This window comes from Protopterus annectens, chromosome 1.part1, assembly GCF_019279795.1.
Source record: "Protopterus annectens isolate FY-2018-M chromosome 1.part1, PAN1.0, whole genome shotgun sequence".
In the NCBI taxonomy this organism is placed as follows: domain Eukaryota; kingdom Metazoa; phylum Chordata; order Ceratodontiformes; family Protopteridae; genus Protopterus; species Protopterus annectens.
Window position 1 is genome coordinate 1,353,920,613 of NC_056726.1, and position 22,417 is coordinate 1,353,943,029.

Here is a 22,417-nt window from a genome sequence, read left to right on the forward strand (position 1 = left end):
ATTCCCTCTGATTCCTGTATTATTCAAGAAAGTAGCTCGGTCAAGAGGCAAAGTAATCCTCATTACACCTTACTGGTCTCGACAAATTTGGTTTCCCTTCCTATGGCCTCATTTACTTCGTCACCCATGGATTCTGGATCCAGCTTCAGATCTTCTGTCTCACATTCAGGGGCTGGTACATCCCAATCTACAGACAGTCAAGCTGACTGCTTGGTTTCTTCAGTCCCATTAGTCACCAGGCATAATGACCTTCCATCTCCTGTATGGAACATTTTGCTAGCATCCCATAAACCATTCACCAGGATTCTCTACCATGGTAAATGGAAGAGAACTGGGCTTTTGACTATGGTCTAGACCTCTTTTTGGCTGCAGTAGAAAAAATGTTAGAGTTTTTAGCCACTGTTTTTGATAAAGGGGCATCTGCTTCTACGATTAAGGTTACTTCAGCATCCATTTCAAATTTTCATAATGATTTCGGTGGCCAACCATTAATCTCTCATAGACTTTGTAAGGTTTTTCTTAAGGGCACTATTCATTTAAAGTCCTCTTTCAAACATCCTTTATTGCCATGGGACTTGATTGTCTTGCAGTTTCTTACACTACCCCTTTTGAACCTGTAGCGACCTGTGACTTAGAGTTTCTTTCCTGGAAAAGTCTTCTGACTGCAGTCACCTCAGCGAGACGAGTCTCTGAATTACAGGCTGTATGTGCTAAAGCCCCCTATCTAATTTTTCATAAAGACAGAGTGTCACACAACAAACCCGTCATTCCTTCCAAAAGTGATCTCAGAAGTCAGTATCAGTCAGGCCATAGACTTGCCAGTATTCTTTCCAAATTATGCTAATAAAGGTGACTACTGCTTACATCTTGATGTACATAAGGAATTAAATTTTTACCTCAACAAAACTAAACAATTCAGACAGTTGTTTGTGTCCTTTGCAGGCACAACCTTGAGCAAACATGTTTCTAAGGTTTCTCTAGCAAGATGGCTAAGAGACTGCATCTCCTTTATTTACACAAAAAAAACTAAAACTTCCTGTGCTGGTGATGGCTCACTCTACCAGATCTAGGGCAACTTCAGCTGTTTTCCATTCTAAAGCTTCCATGTCCGAAATTTGTGCTGCTGCAACATGGGCTTCTCCACATACCTTTATTATTCATTACAAATTGGATATGGTCTCCAGGGGGAGAGCCTTCTTTGGTTCTGTGATTCTCAGGAATATCCTTCCATAGGGCCACCCAAGATTTAAGGTAGCTGGGGACTCTTTCAAGAATGGATGAAGATTGACAACATCAGATAAAGAAGTTATGTCTTAGCGTAACGTTTCATCTGTGTTGTCAATCTTCATCCATTCTTGCATCCCGCCTCACCTTCCCCCTCCTTTCTACTCATGATGGAATGACATGCGGTCCTTTGTTTCCCTGTTAGGATACACCTTAGGTATGGCTTCTGACTTAAGTTGGGAATTTTTTTCTGAGAGCTTGCAAACTCGATTTGAGGTAATGTAGAGATGTGCATTATGGGTAGACCAGTAGCTCGAGAGATTTTTTGGCTGGCACGAGCTATGTAATGGCAGGACTAGTTCTGAGGCTTGGAGCCATACCCCAAGAGTGAAGAATGGATGAAGATCGACAACACAGATGGAATGTTATGGTAAGACATAACTTCTTATCTGATGTTGTCAATCTTCATCTATTCTTGACTTGTGGGTTTCTGTTCTGATCCTCGGAACACATCTGGCCGTTATAAAGCTCACTTCAGACAAAAATCTCTCGAAATGCTAGTCTACCCATAATGCCCCTCTCAACATTACCCCAGATCTCGTTTGCCATGCTTACAAGACACGTCAGCCATCTCTCATGTAGCTAAGTATATTTTTATATATTATTATTATTATCACCATCTCTTTTTCTGCTAAAATCTTTCCTATCCTTTAAATCTTGGTCTACCTGTTGCAAGTGTACTGTAATTTCCTATTACCGGTGGTAAATTCTCCCTACTATTGTTGGTAGCCTTTCCCCTTTTTCTGTACAGTTGGTTCCAGGTTCCTTGTTTTTTCCTTCTTTCAGCCACAAAAAGATGAACATTTCTATATAGCCTTTGCCACCACAGTAGGCTGCTAAAGTGCTTCACACATAAACGGGTGACTGGCTGTGGCCAAAACTGTTTCCTTGGATCACTCTTCTTTCCCCTTGCTCTTGCTGGTATTATCCCTACAGTCACTATTGACCAGGCATTTAAACATACTTTGCAGCTGTTGGTGTGCCCTTGTCAGGCAAGGGAAAGACACTCCTATTAGTCCTGGGAGGAGGGCAGCTAATGCCACCCTGCCTAGCCAGAAAGTTGTGCCCATTCCTAAGTAGCTTTTTCCTGGCAAAAAATGTATCTGTTTCTTTTGTCAAAAAGAAACAGTAATTTAGCCAAAGCCAGCACTACAACAGATTCATACCCCAAATGTGTCCTCCTAAAATTCATCACTAATAAAAACAAACCCTACTTATAGCAGCAGCATATCTTCATCCATGTTGTTCATATCTTTCTACATTTAAATCCCTAACCTATGGAAAGTCTCAGCTAGCAACTTCCATAGGAAAGGACTCTGCAGCAAAAACAGTAATCTGATTATCACAAGGAATTTAAATATTAACACCAGGGCTCACAAAAAGAGAGTAAATATCTTCTCAAGCTAAGGGAGGAAGCCTGGCAATAATGGAAAAGCAATCCAACCTCTGATAATCATGCTACCTTTACCAAATTCCAGAACCTAACTAAACAATCCTTGAGGTGGAGCAATGCAAACATCTCAAAACCAAGCAACTTTCTCTCTTAAATAAACCCAAACACTTTTGGAATGAGGTTAGTTAGATCACTGGATGCAAATTCTCTGAGAACAAATCTTCTCCAAACCTAATTCATACTGATCCCAGGACCACTCAACTACTCTGACTTTGTCAGAGTTTAGCCCCCCCCCCAAAAAAAAAAAACTATCATCATCAGCATATCGTCTGTCCCAGAACCTCCTCACTTCATCTCCACTTTCTTCTTCAAAAAAATCACACAAAAAAGATCACTGGCATGCTTGAACAAATGTCCACAGACTTTCCTAGGTTCAGACCACGTATTTCCCTAGTTTATCTTCTACTGCAAGGAATATGTAATCCAGCCTCTTCATTACACCTTTAACCTTTGCTGACACAAAAATATAGTGCCAAACATCTGCAAAATAACATTCATGAGTGCCCTGCCCAGCCAACCTCAAACTCATAATAGTTTGCACCTGCATCATGTTTCCATCTTACCCACACTTGGCAAGGTGGTTGACGACATCATTTATACCCAGAACTCAAGCTACATTCAACAATATCATTTCCTTGCCCTAAAGTATAATTGATTCTGGGCAGGTCATACTACAACAGCACTTTGGTGCCTAACTGACAACATTCTCCTCAACTTGGACAAAGGTAACTTGACCAGAGCAATATTCATTAAAGGACCACTCAACTACTCTGACTTTGTCAGAGTTTAGCCCCCCCCCAAAAAAAAAAAACTATCATCATCAGCATATCGTCTGTCCCAGAACCTCCTCACTTCATCTCCACTTTCTTCTTCAAAAAAATCACACATAAAAAGATCACTGGCATGCTTGAACAAATGTCCACAGACTTTCCTAGGTTCAGACCACATATTTCCCTAGTTTATCTTCTACTGCAAGGAATATGTAATCCAGCCTCTTCATTACACCTTTAACCTTTGCTGACACAAAAATATAGTGCCAAACATCTGCAAAATAACATTCATGAGTGCCCTGCCCAGCCAACCTCAAACTCATAATAGTTCGCACCTGCATCATGTTTCCATCTTACCCACACTTGGCAAGGTGGTTGACGACATAATTTATACGCAGAACTCAAGCTACATTCAACAATATCATTTTCTTGCCCTAAAGTATAATTGATTCTGGGCAGGTCATACTACAACAGCACTTTGGTGCCTAACTGACAACATTCTCCTCAACTTGGACAAAGGTAACTTGACCAGAGCAATATTCATTAAAGTCACAAAAAGCCTTTGACCTTATCAACCACCCATTCCTCCTCCTCTCTGTTCAGAACACTGGTATTAGTAACACATCCATCACCTGGTTCCAAGACTTCTTGTTGAACAGATTCTTTACAGTTAAATTATGCTCTTGCTTCTCTCAGCCCATACCTCTTTTAATGGAAGTACTCCAAAGTTCTCTTCTAGCTGCTCTTCTGTATTTTCTTTAACAAACAACGTCATGTCCTTTCCACTGTACATCCCATTCTGTATGCCATTGACATGGTACTCTTTAGCAGCCTCTAAGAAAAAGACTGTCACACTACAGACTATTGAAAACAATATATGTTGCTTCATCAGCAACTCACCTTTTAATGAGCACCGCAGCATCACCCTCTGTCTTCCTGGTGCAGTACAAAGTAGATCTGCTTAACAGGATCATTCATCTTCAAACTTCTCCAAAGTTACTCATTCCTATCTGTAAATGCCAAATATTATAGTAAACACACATCCACCACAGCCTCAGATGCTTCTCCCAAGTAACCCCCACTCCACCCCACACAAACCAGGCTACATTGCACCAACCAGTATTTATCCATCATTGCTACTAAATTATGAGAATCTCTCCCCATCCAACAAATGAAGTACACTCCACCTTCCCCACATTCAGAGCTGAACTTAAAAAAACACATTCACACAAAATCAAACTCTACTTGCACACAGCAGGACTCCACAACCTGTAGTCTTTCTCTTTCTTAAAACTATAAACAACTCCTAACTGCCCACCATCCCCTGCTCTGACTCTCATTACCCCACAACATTTTCAAATTGACGTAAACCTGAAATATAATCATGTGAATTGTAAAATTTGCATTTTTGTCACAATTGTTGCTACTTGTATTAATTGCGACTGTACGTTTGTTTTTTGTTGTATATTACTTTCTGTTCTGTTTGTGATATGTACAGCTTACTGTCTCTCTGTTCCCTTTTTTCATCGTCTTGTAAATTATTTCACCCAGGGCAATACAGGCAAATGGTCAGTTGCAATCAGTCTATCACCCTGGTAAACAAATGTGAAGTAAAATAAAACACGTGTTCTCCTGTCTCAGTTACTCTGAACAGGGTGATTTATTGGGCTTAACCTTTGTACATGAATGTGTCTATTCAAAGATAAAGGGATTCCTCATTTGCTGAAGAGATTCAAGATGTTGAACCTCAAAATGAATGTGAAGGGACAGATTTTGTTTTGTCTCGACCAATTTATTTTTCAGATTTGTATAGTGTGGCTTTGGCCAGTTTCCTTGAAGAATTCTCTTTCACTGGAACTATTTACGGAATGAACCAGTTTCACTGGAGGCAGTGATGTTTGTTTGTTTGTTTTTTAAACACCTTTATTGGATTATCACTTGTGACATAGACAAATTTACATTTATATAAAAGTAATCAAACTATATTAACAAGTTCATGCCTCCAACAAATATAACACTACTCACCACCTCCCTGCTCTCAGCTATCATACTAGCATCTCTTACCATTCCTTATTCACTTACCTCCTATGAATATCTCTCTCTATCTGAACAAAACCTCTACAGCCAACAGACTTTACCCTATTCTCTCACCTTCTCCATTAACCATTGTAACATAACATGTTACTCTACTTATTTATTACCAAAGTTCCATAGAACAACCCATTTCACTTATTACTCTATCAGAAAGACATTCAATAACCTATCTAAATTTCTAAAATCATTCACACACCCGGAGCAACACCGCCTCCTAGATGGTGACATTCACCCAAATCCTGGACCCTATACTGACTCCACCACTGATCCTACCAAGTTAACAGCTCCCATAGTTTCTACGATTAAAAAAACATCTAACTCCCTCCTTATAGCTCACCTTAACATTAGAAGTATTAATAATAAACTTACCCACCTGCATGCACTCCTTGATATATACTCATTCGACATTCTTTGTTTTACTGAAACCTGGCTAAAACCAACTACTCTAGACCAAGAAATCACCCCTCCTGGCTATAACATACTCAGAAATGACCGTAAAATAAAAAGGTGGGGTATAGCCATTCTCTATAAATCAAGCCTCAAAATCTCCACAGTTAATGTGCTTCCATCACTAGACACCAAATCTGAAACCCTATCCATCAAACTTGAAATAAATAACTCCAAATCTATCTATATAATCTGCATTTATTTACCTCCAGGTAATAACACAAATTCTCTAGAGAACCTACTGAGCCACCTCTCTATCCAACTACCCCAGGAGACTATCATACTTGGTGATGTTAACATAGACTGGTCTACTTGCAATTCCTAAACCCTACCAACCATATAAACCTCTTTGGGTTCTCACAACTAATATCATCTACTACAAGAATCCATAAATCCAGTAAAAGGAAAGTACTTTGGACTGGATCCTCATTAATAGCCACCCTAATTCTTATACTCCAGGAACACTCCCAGATGACATCAGTGACCACACACTTACCTACATTATTAGAGAAAAAGTCCATACTGCAACTACTCATCTACTTAAAACCTCACGCTTAAAAAAATTATTTAATCCAGATAGCTTTATATCTGAATTAAAAGCATGTGACTGGTCACCACTAACCTATCTAAAATTAGACAAAGCTGTTACCTACTTTAATACTAACTTTCTTAAAATCCTAGACTCCCACGCACCCTATCGCTCCACTAGAATAAAATCAAAATCTGCTCCATGGCTCACACCACAAACCAGACAAAAGATACTACTCAGAAATAAAATCTGGGCCAAATGGAGATCTACCAAATGTCCTTCAACCCATCTCCAATTTAAACAGCTAAGAAATGCTACAAAGAAAGATATTCTTAGAGACAAAAAAGACTACTACCTACATCTTCAAAAAAACAATCAACAAACTCCACAAAAATTCTGGTCTGTCATAAACAAACTCCTACAGCCAGGTCACACTACTACTCCAGACCCAATCGGTTTCAACAAAAGTAACTCCAACCTGATCCCTGACGCCTTTAATAACTACTTTACAGAAGCCATTAAAACCCTGGCTAATTCTTTACCACCCATTGCTGTATCCCAAACAAATACCTGCAATCCTACATCACCTACCTTTCAGATACAACCAGTATCTACAGCTCTCATCTGTAAGCTTCTTCAAAAATTAAAACCTTGCACCCCTTTTGCTGACCGACTCCCATCTGAATACCTACAAATAGCTGCAAAAGTCATAGACTATCCCATTTCTATCCTTATTAACAGAACTATCTCTGAAGCTAGAATCCCTACTTTATGGAAGGTATCTCATATCATCCCCTTACATAAAGGAGGACCATCTACAGAGCTTTCTAACTTTCGCCCTATTGCTTTACTCTCCCCCTTAGCTAAGATAATGGAAAAATGTATTCACAAGCAGCTACTTAACCACTTACTACAAAATAACCTATTGGCTAACTGCCAACATGGCTTTAGGCCATTTCACAGTACATCTACTGCCCTTCTATCCTTCACCGACTCTATATACAAGAATCGCAACAACAACTCTTTCTCTTCTGCTCTATTTATCGACCTGTCAAAAGCCTTTGGCATGGTAAACCATAACCTGCTGCTTGACAAACTAAAGGCTCATTCTCTCAATCCCCAAGCCATACAATGGTTCAGATCCTATCTGGAAAATAGACAGCAAGCAGTACTTTGGCAGAACAGTCTATCTTCACTACTTCCTGTAAACATTGGAGTCCCACAGGGCTCCATCCTAGGTCCCCTACTCTTCTCCTTATTTATCAACAACTTACACATCAACATACCCCAAGCCACCTGCATTCAATATGCAGATGACTCCACATTAATATGTACAGCCACTGATATACCCTCTCTCCATTCCCTCACACAAACTGTTTTTCAAAATGTTGAAAACTGGTTTATGCAACACTGCCTCCTCTTAAACCCCAAAAAAACAAAGCTATTGCTTTTTACTCCTACTCATAAATCAGCCACTCCTTTCTTCTCTATAACCTCTAACAATGGTACCAACATCTTCCCAGACACTACAACCCGTCTACTAGGGGTAACTATTGATAATCATCTGAATTATGATGAACACATAAACGCCACCATTAAGTCTGTTAACAGAAAACTTGGCTCACTCTACAGAATAAAACCTTCCTTACCCCCTCTGCAAGGAAAACAATTGCTCAGACCCACCTCATTTCCACCCTCTTTTATGCCTCTGTCATATATACCAATCTATCCAAAAGCAACCTCACTAAGCTCTCCATATGTTATAATAGCATAACTAGATTTATCACAAGTTCCGCCTTTAAAACTCACCACTGTCTTAACATCAAACAACTAGGGTGGCTAGAACTGCAAAACCATATACTCTTTCAACAATTGCTTATAACAAAAGATTCTACACCTCCCTAACAACACTCCTATCTTGTCTAATCTTATTACTCCTTACAATAATCTACCTACATTACGCTCTGCTAACAAGCTCCTAGTTTTATCCAGCAAAGCTAACAACAAAGCTGGTGATTCTCTTTTCGCTAACACCGTAGGTAAAGTCTGGAATCAACTTCCTGCTGAATTATCTACCATTAATTCTACTTTTCTTTTCAAGAAACATCTTAAAAAACATCTGAAAGCACACTGGCTTTGTCCATGTACTAACCCCCATTGATATCTTTTTCTTCCATTCTTTAATCTTAACTCTATTCCTACACCTGTATCCACTGCCTTCAACTCTACTCTTACTCTCCTATAATGAAAATAAGATACATTTATTATTCCCTTTATCTAATAATTGCTCATAACTTTCTAGTGTGACTTTGTAAAAAAAAGTTTTTGTTTATTTTACGTTTTGTGTATAGAAATGCTTAGTTCAATTTATTTAGTATTGCCTAGTTTTAATTCTGTAGAATTGCTTAGTTTAACTTTGTCAATTTTCTGTTTGGAGCTTTTCTCCCCGGGCCTCTACTGAAAATGGACATATATCCAGCTAGACTAGCCCGGTCAACAAATGTAAAATAAAATAAAATAAATAAATAAATAAAGTTCATGTTTACAAACATTATACTTTACATATATTGCTAGTTATCATATAACCTAAGTAACATTACATAAATTATTCAATTCCTGCCCTTTTTTAAAACAAGAAACATCTTTATTAAACCATCATTTATGACACAGGCAATCATGCATCTATATAAATGAAAACAAAACACACATAATCCCTCAGGAAATGTTATGATTTGTTACATCTGGAATTTCCAGAGCCTTCAACGTTTCCTCCTGTACTTTCTGCTTTGGAGGATTTTTTGTTCCACCCTGTAATTTACCTGACAGCCATCTGCTATCCCCAAGAAAGCAGATCAACTGTAAAGTTCCTTAAGCTTTTAGAGCTTTCCAAGATAGCTGCACGCTGATCAACAGCTTAATTTCAGCTCTCCCATTATGAAATGTGAAACTGATAGATAAAGGCCAGTAATTCTGCCTGTTTTAGTAAATTTCAGTCACTAGTAAGTAACTGCCTGGATGCCAACAAAGAAGAAACTTTGAGTGCCTGAAAGAAAATCAAGTAGGAAAGGTAAAGAGAAAACACTGACTGGGAAGAATACTGCAGTTGTTCAACAAAAAACAGTTCAAGATCCAGAGCTGGTACAAAAGATAGCGTCCAAATTTTACAGGAAAAATAAGTCAGATGTGCTTAGAGCTTATTAAAATTAATGAAGCACTGAAGGAGTATATAAACTCAAATAGCAAAAGACAGGAAAAATGAAGCTTTAGAGAGCTATTCAGTTGAAAAGATAAATGTGCAAAAATCAGTGTGTGAAATAAAGAGAAGGCTGTTTCAAAAAATTATAGAGTTCAAGGACAGAACATGTAGAAAAACCTAAGATTTTTTGCTGTACAAGAGAAATTAGAAGGAACAGACTGTAATAATTTTATGAAAACACAAATAAGTTACTGGACTGGTATTCAACAGCAGGATTTATTAATTGAAAATGTGCATCATATGTGTGCTCCAAACCTGGCCATGAGAAAGCAGCCCAAGACCTGTTGTTTGTAAAGATTCCATCATACCAGCAGAAAAAGTTGATCCTGATAAAACTGTTGCAGAAAGGCTAAGTGTTAAAAATTGAAGATGGAGTGTCTGTAGAAAATTAATATTTACTGTACACCAGGCAGAAGAGAAGCAAATTTATTCCACCAGTCGGGGAATGGCAGGTGTGAGATTCATGCTGCTGTATCCATCTCTATTCAGAATAGTTTTTTTCCTGGAAGATCAATTTTATTTTTGATACAGAACAAATAAGTAGGAAATACAAAAGTTTGTCTGGCAAAAAGTGAGCCATCAAACAGTAGGTGACTCTGCTTTTCATTCCTCTGATAATAAAGCTCAGAGAGAGACTTTTCCAATGATACCTTTCCCAGTGTTCTAAAGGAAAAATGTTTGAGATATAAAAGCACAGGAGTTGGCTAGAAGAATCAGGAGTACCTTGGATTTGAACCAGAGTCTGGAGGTTTGGAGATGAACAGGAAGAAGACAAACAACACTGAAGCAAGTGAATACATGTGCAACTATAAAGCATCAATCACATTTATGAAATATGACTTTACAAGGAAAAGACGCTAAGAACAATTGGATTTTGGTTGCCTTTCATTGAAATAAAAAGTCTTCTAAGTTGTGTCATAGGTTCAAATGGAAATGACAAAAAAACAGCTGTATAAAGGATCAACATTAGTGGGTGCATGTATCACAAAAGCTGGAACTAGACATTTAAAAAAGCTGTCATATGTAATAGGTGGGAAAGAAAACTTCTTAACATAATGGCTGCATTAAACATACTATTTTGCAGTGTGAATTGCCTCACATTTATAGACAAAAAGGCAAGAGTATTGGATTATATTAAAAAATACAGAGTGCATTGATCACGTGACTTTAATAAAGGGCTTTATTATAAATATTTGGCAGAATATTACGGATAAAGGAAAAGGTGAGTACTTGTACTGATTGCTGGAGGAGCTCCAGTAGAGACAGAAGAGAAGAAATAGTAGTGATAGATTTGTGATAGTAAGGGGGTGTTGGCAAGGGAGGAGGATTATGCTGGCATGTGCCTATATTGTACCTAAAACTGCTATAATGGAGCGTAAGAAAATTTTGGGAGAAATCAGCTTTCAGCAGGAAATGTTACTTGTAGGTGTTGACTGGAACTTGATATGCAACAGTGAGGATGTATCTTGGGAACTTAGAAGAGAAAATATAACAGAAGAGGGTAGAGTTCTGAAGAAATTTATAAAAGAAATATTTGGTATGGAAGATGTGACTTCAGTAGTAGAAAGTGGGAGAGAATTTTACATGTTATTCACCAAGGTACAATACCTGGGCTAGATTAAAAAAATATATATTTCACAGGGATATGTGCATTTAATTGAAGCCTTCATCATGCATTCATTAATGTCATATCATGCACCAATAACAACTAGGATAAAAGTGCAGGGTTGATAAAAGTATAAATGAGAAACTGGTACTTCCCCACCTACCTGTTAAAAAGTGAGGAATTTAAGAAATGGGTAGTAGAAATTATTTCAGAGTTATTACGGAAGACAGAAATTTCTTAAATAATAGCTAGTGAGTTGGATAAAATGAAAATGGAGTTTAAAAAACTATAAGAAAAAGCAATATTGTTAATAAGTAACAAATTATTTAGATGAACTTACATAGGTTTAAGTATTGCAGAATAAGGTGGACATCATAGAATAGGAAGAGGCACAAATGCAGAATGCTAAAGAAAAAATAAGAGTGTCTCTGGATAATATGCACAAGTTTATAAAGATTGCTGTTAAGAAACTTTTTTAATAATAACTCCAAAGCACAAACCTTTTAGCACAATGATTTAGGCAACAGAAAGTGGAAGGGGTTGTTGCCAAATGTAGGGAGCCTATAACAAGTAAAATAACAAGAGATCATGTAGAGGTATTTAGAAATATTAAGGAAATTTTATGAAAATTTGTATACAGAAAAGGGACTTGGAAATCAAGGGAAAACACAATTTGAAATATTTGTGGAAGACTTAGGTATGCCAAGGTTAGAGGTAGATGTGGCTCAACAATTAACATTTAAGAGAGATGGAGATGAAATAAAAATGGCAAAGTATAATCAGTCTGCAGGAAAGTCTCCAAGAATAGATGGTACTCCTGAAGAAGTTCAGAAGCCAGGAGGAAATAAATTGATAAAGATCTGGAAGGTTTTATTTAACAGTATTTTAATAGGAGGGGAAGCACCAACATCCTGGAAGAAAGCTGTGTTGGCTATAATACCTAAAAACAGTCAAGGCCCATCAGATCCAGCTTTCATATAGGCCATTTCAATTTTAAACCATGATTGCAATGTGTTTTTGTCTGTAATAGTGGAACGAATGGCAAAGGTGTTGCCAATAAATATGGATCAATGTGTTTTTTGTGGAATGGAGGCAATTATTTGACAACATTAATAGAACAGTGATGATTCAGAGGATCACAGAATGTAAGAAATATCACTGTTTGTTGGTGGTTCTTGATGCAGAGTAAGCTGGGATTTTATGAATAGGACAATTGAAGCATTTGCATTCCCTGATAAAATAATAAAGTTAATTAGGAGGATATATGAGGGATCAGAGGCAAAAATTAAAGTGGGTGGGTTCCTCTTTGATACGTTATGTCTAAACATGGGAACCAAGCAGGGGTGTCTTCTTTCCCCTTTGTTTGTGTTACTATAGAGCCATTGGCAAAGACAATAAGGGACACAGAATTTCAAGTATATAATTGGTATGGTAGTCAAGAAAAGCTGGCTTTCATTGAAGACAGTGTTATTTTGTATTTGATAAAACCAGAAAAGGTCATCTCAGTGTTTTGGAACATTCTGAGACAGTTTCAAGTATTTTTGGGATATAAAATAAATGAAGACAAAAGCGAAGGCTGTAGCTGTTAACTATGTACCCACACATGAATTGGTTCAGCAGTGCCCATATTGTTGGGGTCCTGATAAAATTAAATATTTAGGAGTATGGGTTAAAAAGGATTCCGTTATGGCAGCTAAGGATATGTGGGAAGAGACTAAACCAAAAAAAATAATACAGAAAGTGAGAAACTGGAAGCTCTTGTTTGTGGATATGAAAAGGTTTATATGTTCATAAGCTCATAGATTGTTACTGGGCTAATGACCACTAGAGCCCTTACACGCCTAGGCTTGTACCCCAAACTGTGTCCCATGTATCATACTGGGGCAGGTTAGTAGGCAAGTAAGTAAAGATTTGTGGGGGATGGTAGGATAATACTTATTGTTGACAAGATATAAGCAGTGAAAATGTGTTTAGTCACTTTAGTTTTATATATACAGGTCAGGTATATTTTTTATCAACCAGAGTAGAAGTTGTGGTCAGTAATTACAGCTGAAGGATTTTATCTGGGAGGGGAAGAGGGGAAGGGTCAAATGGGATAAGCTGATCCTTCCAGTAGAACAAGGTGGTTTAGGATTACCCGATTTAAAGGGAAATTTTAGAGCTACACAGTTAATGCTTAAATATATATATATATATATATATATATATATATATATATATATGTGTGTGTGTGTGTGTGTGTATATATGTATGTATATATATATATATATATATATATATATATATAAAACACAGAAAGCTATAATTCAAAGTGGAAAGGGATGATGAAGCAATGGAGCAATTCAGGAAATGAGAGAGTGGGATTTTAGATGCAGATCCTTAAGGAGAATAACAACAGCCATTCAGAGTGTTATATTCAGAAGGTATTCAAAGAACTAAGCCAACACAAGAATGGAGAAAGATTCTTCTGATAGGGATGACTACAGTTAGAAGTAAACAGAATATGCAAGGGGTAGAATTTACTGTAGAAAACTGCCAAAAGGACCAAGGTATTGGGAGCAAATAATTAGAGAGGGAGATGTAATAGAGTGGGAAGAGGCCAAGACGACGTTCGGACTACAGACTATTGATTGCCTTTCCCTATCAGGGATTGATATCACTGTATAGGCAGAGAGAAAGAGATAGTGGAATTCTAAGTGAAAAACCTGCTCTATTAGAGTTTTTAGTTGAATCTAGAACAGAAGCTGCTGTTAAAAAAAATTATTAGGGCATATAAATTATTGGATGGTAACTACAGGAATCAATCAGAGGAGGTTAGAAAAGATTGGGAAGAGAGATTAGATAAGCATTTCATAAGGAAACAATGGGAGGACATGTATATGACTCTCAACTATGCGTCAAAGTCTAGAAAATTAGGATTTTTGTTCAGAAGTGTTTGCATAGGTATTTTTATACCCCAAGGAGACACCAAAGAATTTTCTTCAGGTAGATGGCAAATGTTGAGTTCTGATGGGGAAGAAAGAGGTAACTGGGAACATATGTTTTGGAGTGTGAGTGAGTTGGCAGACCTAAAAAAAATATATCCCTATAGAGTACTGTCAGAAATTTTGGGGGAGCAAATGCTTGTAACTAAGAAAATTATTCTTTTTGTTTTGAGCTAGGATACAGGATCTGAATTGCCTAGACACAGCATAGCTTTGTTGAGTTTAATTCTGGTGGCTGCCAAAAAGCACAATTACTAGAAAATGGAAATCGAAGTCTAAACCAACAATGTTTGAAGTAGTGAATACTGTAATAGAGGTAGAAGAACTGGAAGTAGGATCTTCAGTGCAAATTACACAGAGAAAAAGGTAACCGAACAATATTAACAAGTTCACATTTACAAACATTGTAGTATATGTAACAATAAATGCAACACACAATCTAAGCAACATTACATACATTATTCAACTCCTTTCTCTTAAAATGTCATTCTTCCTCCAAAACATTTTTTTCTGCGTGTATTATTTGACATATGGATACGATTCTACTGCTGCTGCCACTTCCAGGGTTGTTGTCACTGGAGCTGTTATGAGGTTTGTCTTGCTACATACTCACAGCTTCTAAGATGATGTGAAAAAAATGTTGGATTCTTACTTGGATAGATAGTTTTGGTCCATCTGTTGCCGAAGACTTTAAGTTTGATGAGAGAGATAAGCTGTTTCAAGGGATGTAATTTATTTTTCAGCCTTCATTCTCCAAGTTTGTCAAAGTATTTAATGCTACCTTTCTGACTTAATTTAAAAAGCAAAATAAACAAACTCAACAATCTTCTGGCATGCATACATTTAAAAAGCAGTGTCAGAGTGATTCCAAAAAAAAAAAAAAAAAAAAAAACTGGAACCTTCGAGAAAAAGGACAATCTAAGTTGTCTGAATGAATGTCTGTAAAACTCCCATTCCCTTCCTCAGCATGACAAACCTTCACTCTTTCCAGAAAGTCTCAACCTCCATCTCTGTTTTTGGCAGCTATTAGTTTCAGGCAGATGGGTTCTGAAAATTAATCCGTCAAGGTTACTGATGGTAGTTGGAGTGTCTCCCACCTTTTCAAGGGATTCCTCCTCTTCCACCAGCCCAAAGTCCTCTTTTCTCTCCAGACATTCACCATCTGCTGTCATAGGAGGTGATAGAAGCAGCCCCTCCTCCTCATTTAGGAGAAGGGTTTTATTTAAGAATGTTTCTTGTGCAAAAGAAAGACTATTTTTGTAGACCAGTTCTGGATCTTTCCTTTTTGAACCTATGATAGTGCCCAAGTTCAAAATGTTACCCTTTCTTAAGTTGTTATCCCTTATTCTCCAGTTTGAGTTTTCTGGTGACCTTAGATTTAAAAAGATTTATATTGTAATCCAGATTTGAGATGTTTAAGGTTTTCCATGACTTAATCATGTTCATGAATCTTCATAAGGTTCATTTGCATATATCCCATGTGCCTCTAATACAAGAGGTTTGAGGGGTCACTCAGTGGAAATTATAGTTAGGCTACAATTTTCATTTTGGTTTTACTGACTGTTTTTTCTGTGTGACCTTTTCACTCATTGTTTTAATGTTTTAGTTGGGATATTTTGCAGACACCCTAATTGTAATGAACATCAGCTGAGTATAACAGCCTTGTGTTTCTAAGGGTTAGTTAAGCAGTTTACTTGTGCTGATGAAGCCATAACTAGGCCAAAACATGCATGTCCACAGCTAACTGGGTTTAGCTTTATTGGCCAGAATTTGTGAATGAAATGTCTTTAAAAGAAAGAAGTCATAGGCATTCAGAACCACCATATAGCTGAAACACCTGATGTTCATAAGGGTCATTTGCATATATCCCATGTGCCTCTAATACAAGAGGTTTGATGGGTCACTCAGCTTGCCTAGAATTTTCATTTAGGTTTTACTGACTGAATCACATTATCAGTTCTCTGCAATACCCTTTTGTCTATCCACTGATCCAGGAGTTTTCACAAAGTGTCTTGCTCTTGTAATAGCCTTCTGCATATTGCAAGGTCTTCACATTTCCTTACTTTGATGAATTGCTTATCTTTGCAGAGTCTTTTTTAAAGTGTCAGGAATCTTTCACCTCAATATGGGATGTCTTGCACAGACTGGGGTTTTAGAAGAACATGCTAAAGTCTTGTTTGACTTTTCACAGGAGTGCATTCCCAGGAAGTCTCTTGGACACCTCATTTCAAACAGCTTTTCTTCCACAGGTAAAGGTAGATCTGTGTCTAAATCTATTCTTGAGTTTATCTACTCAGAATACTGTCTCACCCAGGGAGTGTGTAAAGATTCTGGATCTTATGATTTCTGTGATTCTCATTATCCCTGTTGTAAGATTTCACATGAGAGAAATCTAGTGGTACCTGAATTCTCTGTGGTACCAACATCAACAGTCCCTGACATTACAAATTCCAGTTTTGGAGTTTGTGAAAAAGGAGATTTATTTTTTTTGGGGGGGGGGTTCTATTAGAATCCAGGTTTCCCATTCTCCCTCCCATATCCAGCACAGTCTGTTGCAACAGACACCTTACTTGGCTTGTAGAGCAGCATCTATGGAAATAAAGGTACCTCAGCCTTTGTTTGTCGAGCAATGTGAATGGGAATAAAGGTGTTCTTGTGAAAATGGCCAAGGGCAATTACCACAAGCTTCATCACAGACTGGACCTACTCAAAGTAGTCAAGGGGTGTTTGATGCATCCTGACCTCAAACAACTGTAACAAAATGCCTGGATGATAGAATTGTAATATCTTTTAGGCACCTTTTTTTCTGATGATGTTCAGCAAGTGTTAAAGGACTCAAAAAACATGTAAATGGAAAATGTTTTGCAGTTGGTGTCAGAAAAGGAACCAGCACAGATTCAGGGCTATTGTTCCTGTGATTCTGCATTATTTCTGTGAGCTACTATCCTCTGGCCTGTTGTACTGTTCCATCAACATTCATTTGCCTGCCATTTCAACATGTCTGCCCTTTCGATTCATTCTCATTTGAAAGTCTTTCTTAAAAGGGGTGTTGCATATAAGTCTATTAGAAAACAGGTGGGTCCTTCTTAGGATCTTAATTTTGTGTCTGAAAAAAAAAAATCTTGCTCTATTTTAATCGGCTCTTCAGTCTGACTTGAAGTTTTTAACACATGGAATGGTGTTACTTATTGCTCTGACCTCTGCAAGAAGAGTGTCAGACTTGCAAGCTTGTTTGGTGGGTCATCATTATTTCATTACCACATTAATAGGGTTTCTTTTCTAACTAATCCTTCTTTTATGCCTAAAGTGGTGTCCACGTTTACTTTGAGCCAAGTTATACATCTCCCTTTCTTTTTTCCAGAACCTAAAATGGGGAAGAAAGGATACTCCATACCTTGGATGTCCGCAGACAACTCAGGTACTGTCTTGACAGAACAAAATCTTTCAGGAACTCTGATCAGTTGTTCATTCCTTATGAAGGTAAAATGAAGATAAAAGAAAAAGTACAAGCTGCATCAAAACAGGCTATTTCCAAGTGTTTGGCCCATGCACTTACCTTTTTATTACACAAATGTTGCTCTATTTGAATAATTTCTTAGGCTGACATGTAGTTTCTAATGGAGAACGATATTACTCATTGGTCTAACCTCTGCAAAAAAGTATCTGACTCATAAGCTGGTTTGGTGGGTCAGCCTTGATCAGGTGTACACACTTTTACAAAGCACCATAAACTAGATTCTTTCTCCAGGTCTAGGACAGACTTTGCTAGGACCATTCACAAGGGTTTCCTTGAATCTCAGCCTTCCTCCTCCCAGTTAGTTTAAGCTATGTTATCTACCCATATTGCTAAGGCTACTGCAGCAGTTATCCTAATGATGAACATAGTACAGCTGATCAAATAAACTTAAGATAACAGTAGATGTTTGAAAGATCAGTGCTGCATTAGCTGCTCTGTCCTTCTACCCCCCCCCCTTATTTTTGCATGTTTCGTTGCTAGGGTGAGGACCTTTATTTTTATTTTCCTAGTAGTGTCCACTGGCCTTGTCAAGACTATATCCTCCTTCTCTTTTGGCATGAAATTTATGAAGGGCTTGTTACTCAAACCTGTCATTTTAGTTAGCTTATCTCAATCTGAGTAATGGTTTGGGTATGCGGAAGGTGCCCTGAATCTTTTGTAGTTTTTGGCTGTTACATACTTAGCAGGATATAACCCAGATAATGAAGGCTACTGCAGCAGTATTCATTTGAACACCTACTGTTATGGTAGCTGTACTTAAACAACTTTACTTTCCACTAATATCCTGAGTAATTCTTAAGATACAAAACTACTTCCCAAAAGTCATTTTGGTAACTTCCTTCTGGCCCAGACAACAATGGTTCTCCCTTATGTAATTGGCCAAAGGTAAGTATCACAAGCTTCCACATAGATTGGATCTACTCACACAGTATGGGGAGTTTGATGCACTCTAGTCTCAAACAACTTCAACCGACTGCCTGGATTCAAATGTGATACCTTTTAGGCATCTTGTTTCTGAGGATGTGCAGCAGGTACTAAAGCAGCAAGAAAAGCTGCTACTTTTTAATTTTCTGGTTGTTTCATCCACAACCCCATTTTTTCCTTATTTTTTTGCACATGGGGTCGGGGGTGTCACTTCAATTGTGACAGTTTTCTGGGACCAAGGTTTACACCATTGGGTTGGCTAACCCTGCCATGTTCATTCTTCCACACCACACACTCACACCTATGGCCAGTTTAGTGTGTCCAATCCACCTACCGCATGTCTTTGGAATGTGGGAGAAAACCAGAGCACCTGGAAAAAGCCTACATGAACACAGGGAGGACATGCAGACTATGCACAGAAAGCAGCCCAACTGAGAATCAAAACAGGGAACCTCTTGCTATTAGGTGACACCTCTATCCACTGTACTAGAGATGTTCTAGTTGGTGCCACACTAATAACCAGGGCCTAATTGGGTATTATGTACCACTGGTTCTTCAATATTTATGCGAGTTACTATCCTCTGTTCTGTGTTATTCCTTCAGCAAGGGGTGTTTGTTGGTCATTTCAGCATGTCTGCTTATGTATGATCCTCTTTCTTTTCAGATTTTGCTCAAGCTGCTCTACACAGAGGTTTTTCATATGTAAGCCCACCCAGTAAACATTTGGCACTTTGTTGGGACCTTTACTTTATGCTGGTAAAGTTAATTTTCTTTACCTTTGAACTAGTTCTTCTTGCTGTTTTGGTTCATTATCTAGTAGACTGTTTTGCTTATTGTTCTGACATCTGAAAGAGAATATCCAAGTTGCAAGCACTCATTTCAGATAAACCTTACTTAGTTTTCCATAGATGTAGAGGTTATTTTTAGAACAAATCCCAGTTCCTGTCATTAGTAGCTTCAGAGCTTATATTCTTTTCAGAAATTTATAACCAGGGAGAGAGGTTTCTCTGTACTCTGGACATGCCTATGCAACTCAAGTATCAACTTGTCAGAAGTAAGTCCTTTAAGAAAGCTAAGCAGTTTTGATTTATGATGGGAAAAAAGAAAGGACAACCTGTGTCATTTCAGACCATTACCAGATCATTGCTCCTTGATATTTTTCTTTTGTTATTCCAACTGTGGTAAAACTATTCCAGGCAGGATCAAGCCACGTTCTACTACAGCCTTGTTTCTTTTATGGCATACTGGATAGGGGTGTACTCTAGAAGCATTGTAGAAGCAGCTCCTTGATCCTCTGTACATACTTTTACAAAGCATTGCATACTGGAATCCTTCTGCAGGTCCAGGTCTGTCTTTGCTAGGACCATACACCTAAGACTTCAGGAATCCTAATCTCTCCTCCTCTCAGGATGGATAAGCTATGGTAATCTGCCCAAATAGCTGTAGACTACTGCAGCAGTGAGAATGGTGAACATATTGCAGTGGTGTAAATTGCACTTATGTAGAGAGTCCGTTATCTGTATGTTGATTATCTGAAACGTCAATTATCAGAACCAGCCTTCCAAAGTTTTTTGGTTTGAAAATTCATAAAGTCTGAATATGTAAACATTATACGTATTTGCTTGAGCATTTTCTGAGCTTGTAGCCAGCTCGTGTGTGAAAAAAAATGTTATTGTCCACTGGAAACGCTGAATGGTTGAAAAGTGTATTCCTGAGTGCAGAAAAAAAAAGATTTTAGAAGATTTTTTTGTCCGGTTCAGTTATATGTTTTATTATTTGGACAGTTTGAGTATCAGAAGCACCCTAGGTCCTACTTAGTTTGGATAATAGACTCTCTACTGTATTATAACAGTAGATGTTCAAATTCCTCACTGCTGCAGTAGCCACACCCTCCCTTCCATTCTCACTTTTTTCCTGTGCATAGTTAGTTTTTTTTTTTTTTAGTAAAAAACAGCAAGATGGAACCACCACGGCTCTAAAATCCAGTATAAATTTATTCACACAGGTAAAACAGGATAAGCGCTTTCACGTGAACAAGTCACTCTTCATCAGATCTTACAAAAGAAGAAACCACACAGTTTAAATACCAAAGTGTCAGCTCAATTAATTAAAATAACTCAACAATTAGTCAATTTACATGAAACCAATTAAAACAAATTAAAAAGCTGAAAAGCTTTAAAGTTCAAGGCATAGGAACTGTCAAACAGAAACCAGTTACCAGTTTCCTTCTTGACCTAATAACAAACTCATTTATTCACTTAGTTATTTCAAGGACCGTGCCTCTAGTGCAGGTTTTATGCTGACACAATTATTAAGCCCAGGATGAATATGGGCACGTAGTCTCAGAATCCATTTCAGCTCTATGGACTCCAAATGATTATCTAAGTTGCCCCCTATCTTGTTTTTATGTACAAGCTGTAAGGCCATAAAACTAAAACTATGGGAATTAAAAACAGCAACATGTTTTGCTAAAGCATTTTGAAGGTACATGTTCTTAATATCGTAAAGATGATTATATATCCTGTCCTTCAACCTCCTAGAGGTCTTACCAACATAGAAGCAATCACAGCACTTACAGCTAGCAAGATACACTACTGTGTTATAAAAGTAGATGTTCAAATTCCCCACTGCTGCAGTAGCCACACCCTCCCTTCCATTCCCACTTTTTCCCGTGTATAGTTAGGTTTTCTTTTAGATAAAAGTTGTGTTGTGCTAACTATATGGAGTTTTACAAAGAGCACACTCTCCCTCTTGGGAGACAAAGTGCTGATGAAATTGGTGCCCAGCCTGCTGTTTTCTTCTAGTGGCTCTCCCCTGTGGAGGGGTTCAGAGACTTTTGATGACTAGTCAGGATATATCCCAAATAGCTATAGACTACTGAATCAATGAAGAATTCACACACACACTGTTTTGTTAAGTGCAGCTTACACAAGTGTGCAGTCCGTTGTTTGATATTTTATGCATAAGTATCAAGGAAAGAGAGGTTCATATGCCTTTCACTCTTGCACTTTGACATTTTGCATTATCATCTGTTTCTGTTTGGTTTACATGACACCCATTTAGGCTGGGATTTAGAATGCTACTTCAAGATATATACAGAAATAATAATCTTATATATTTCTCTAGAGACTATTCTTTCTATAAAAAGTCCTACATATTTTACCAGAAAAGGGATTTTTTTTTAACCTGTAACGTTATTGCTTTGATTCCTTTTTGAAGTAGCAGATGTAGGGTTAAGGTACACTGAAATTACTGTAACAGTATTCTTTGCATTTTTTTATCTGAACTTCACATAGTTATTGTCTGTGTAATGAAGTCGAAATGGGGTGTGATATATGGCTTATAATTAGATAGCAATTTTATGTGTTCATAGTTCGTGTAAGTTGTATATGCCATCTAGTCAAGCTGGGCTGTGCAGGACCAGTCCAAAATATATATTATATATATGTACTGGGTTTTCATTACAAAAGAAGTAATTATATATATTTAGGTTCATAGAATGTTACTAGGCTATTGTCCCGAGAGTCTTTATAAGCCTAGATGTTAAATCCCA

General features: G+C 37.6%; 1 protein-coding gene across 5 annotated transcripts in view; it reads left to right on the forward strand.

Annotated features, from left to right (window-relative positions):
* The window catches only part of PIAS2 (protein inhibitor of activated STAT 2), a 3,576,601-nt gene that overhangs the window by 3,092,072 nt on the left and 462,112 nt on the right, over positions 1–22,417 (forward strand). The window lies entirely within an intron of this gene.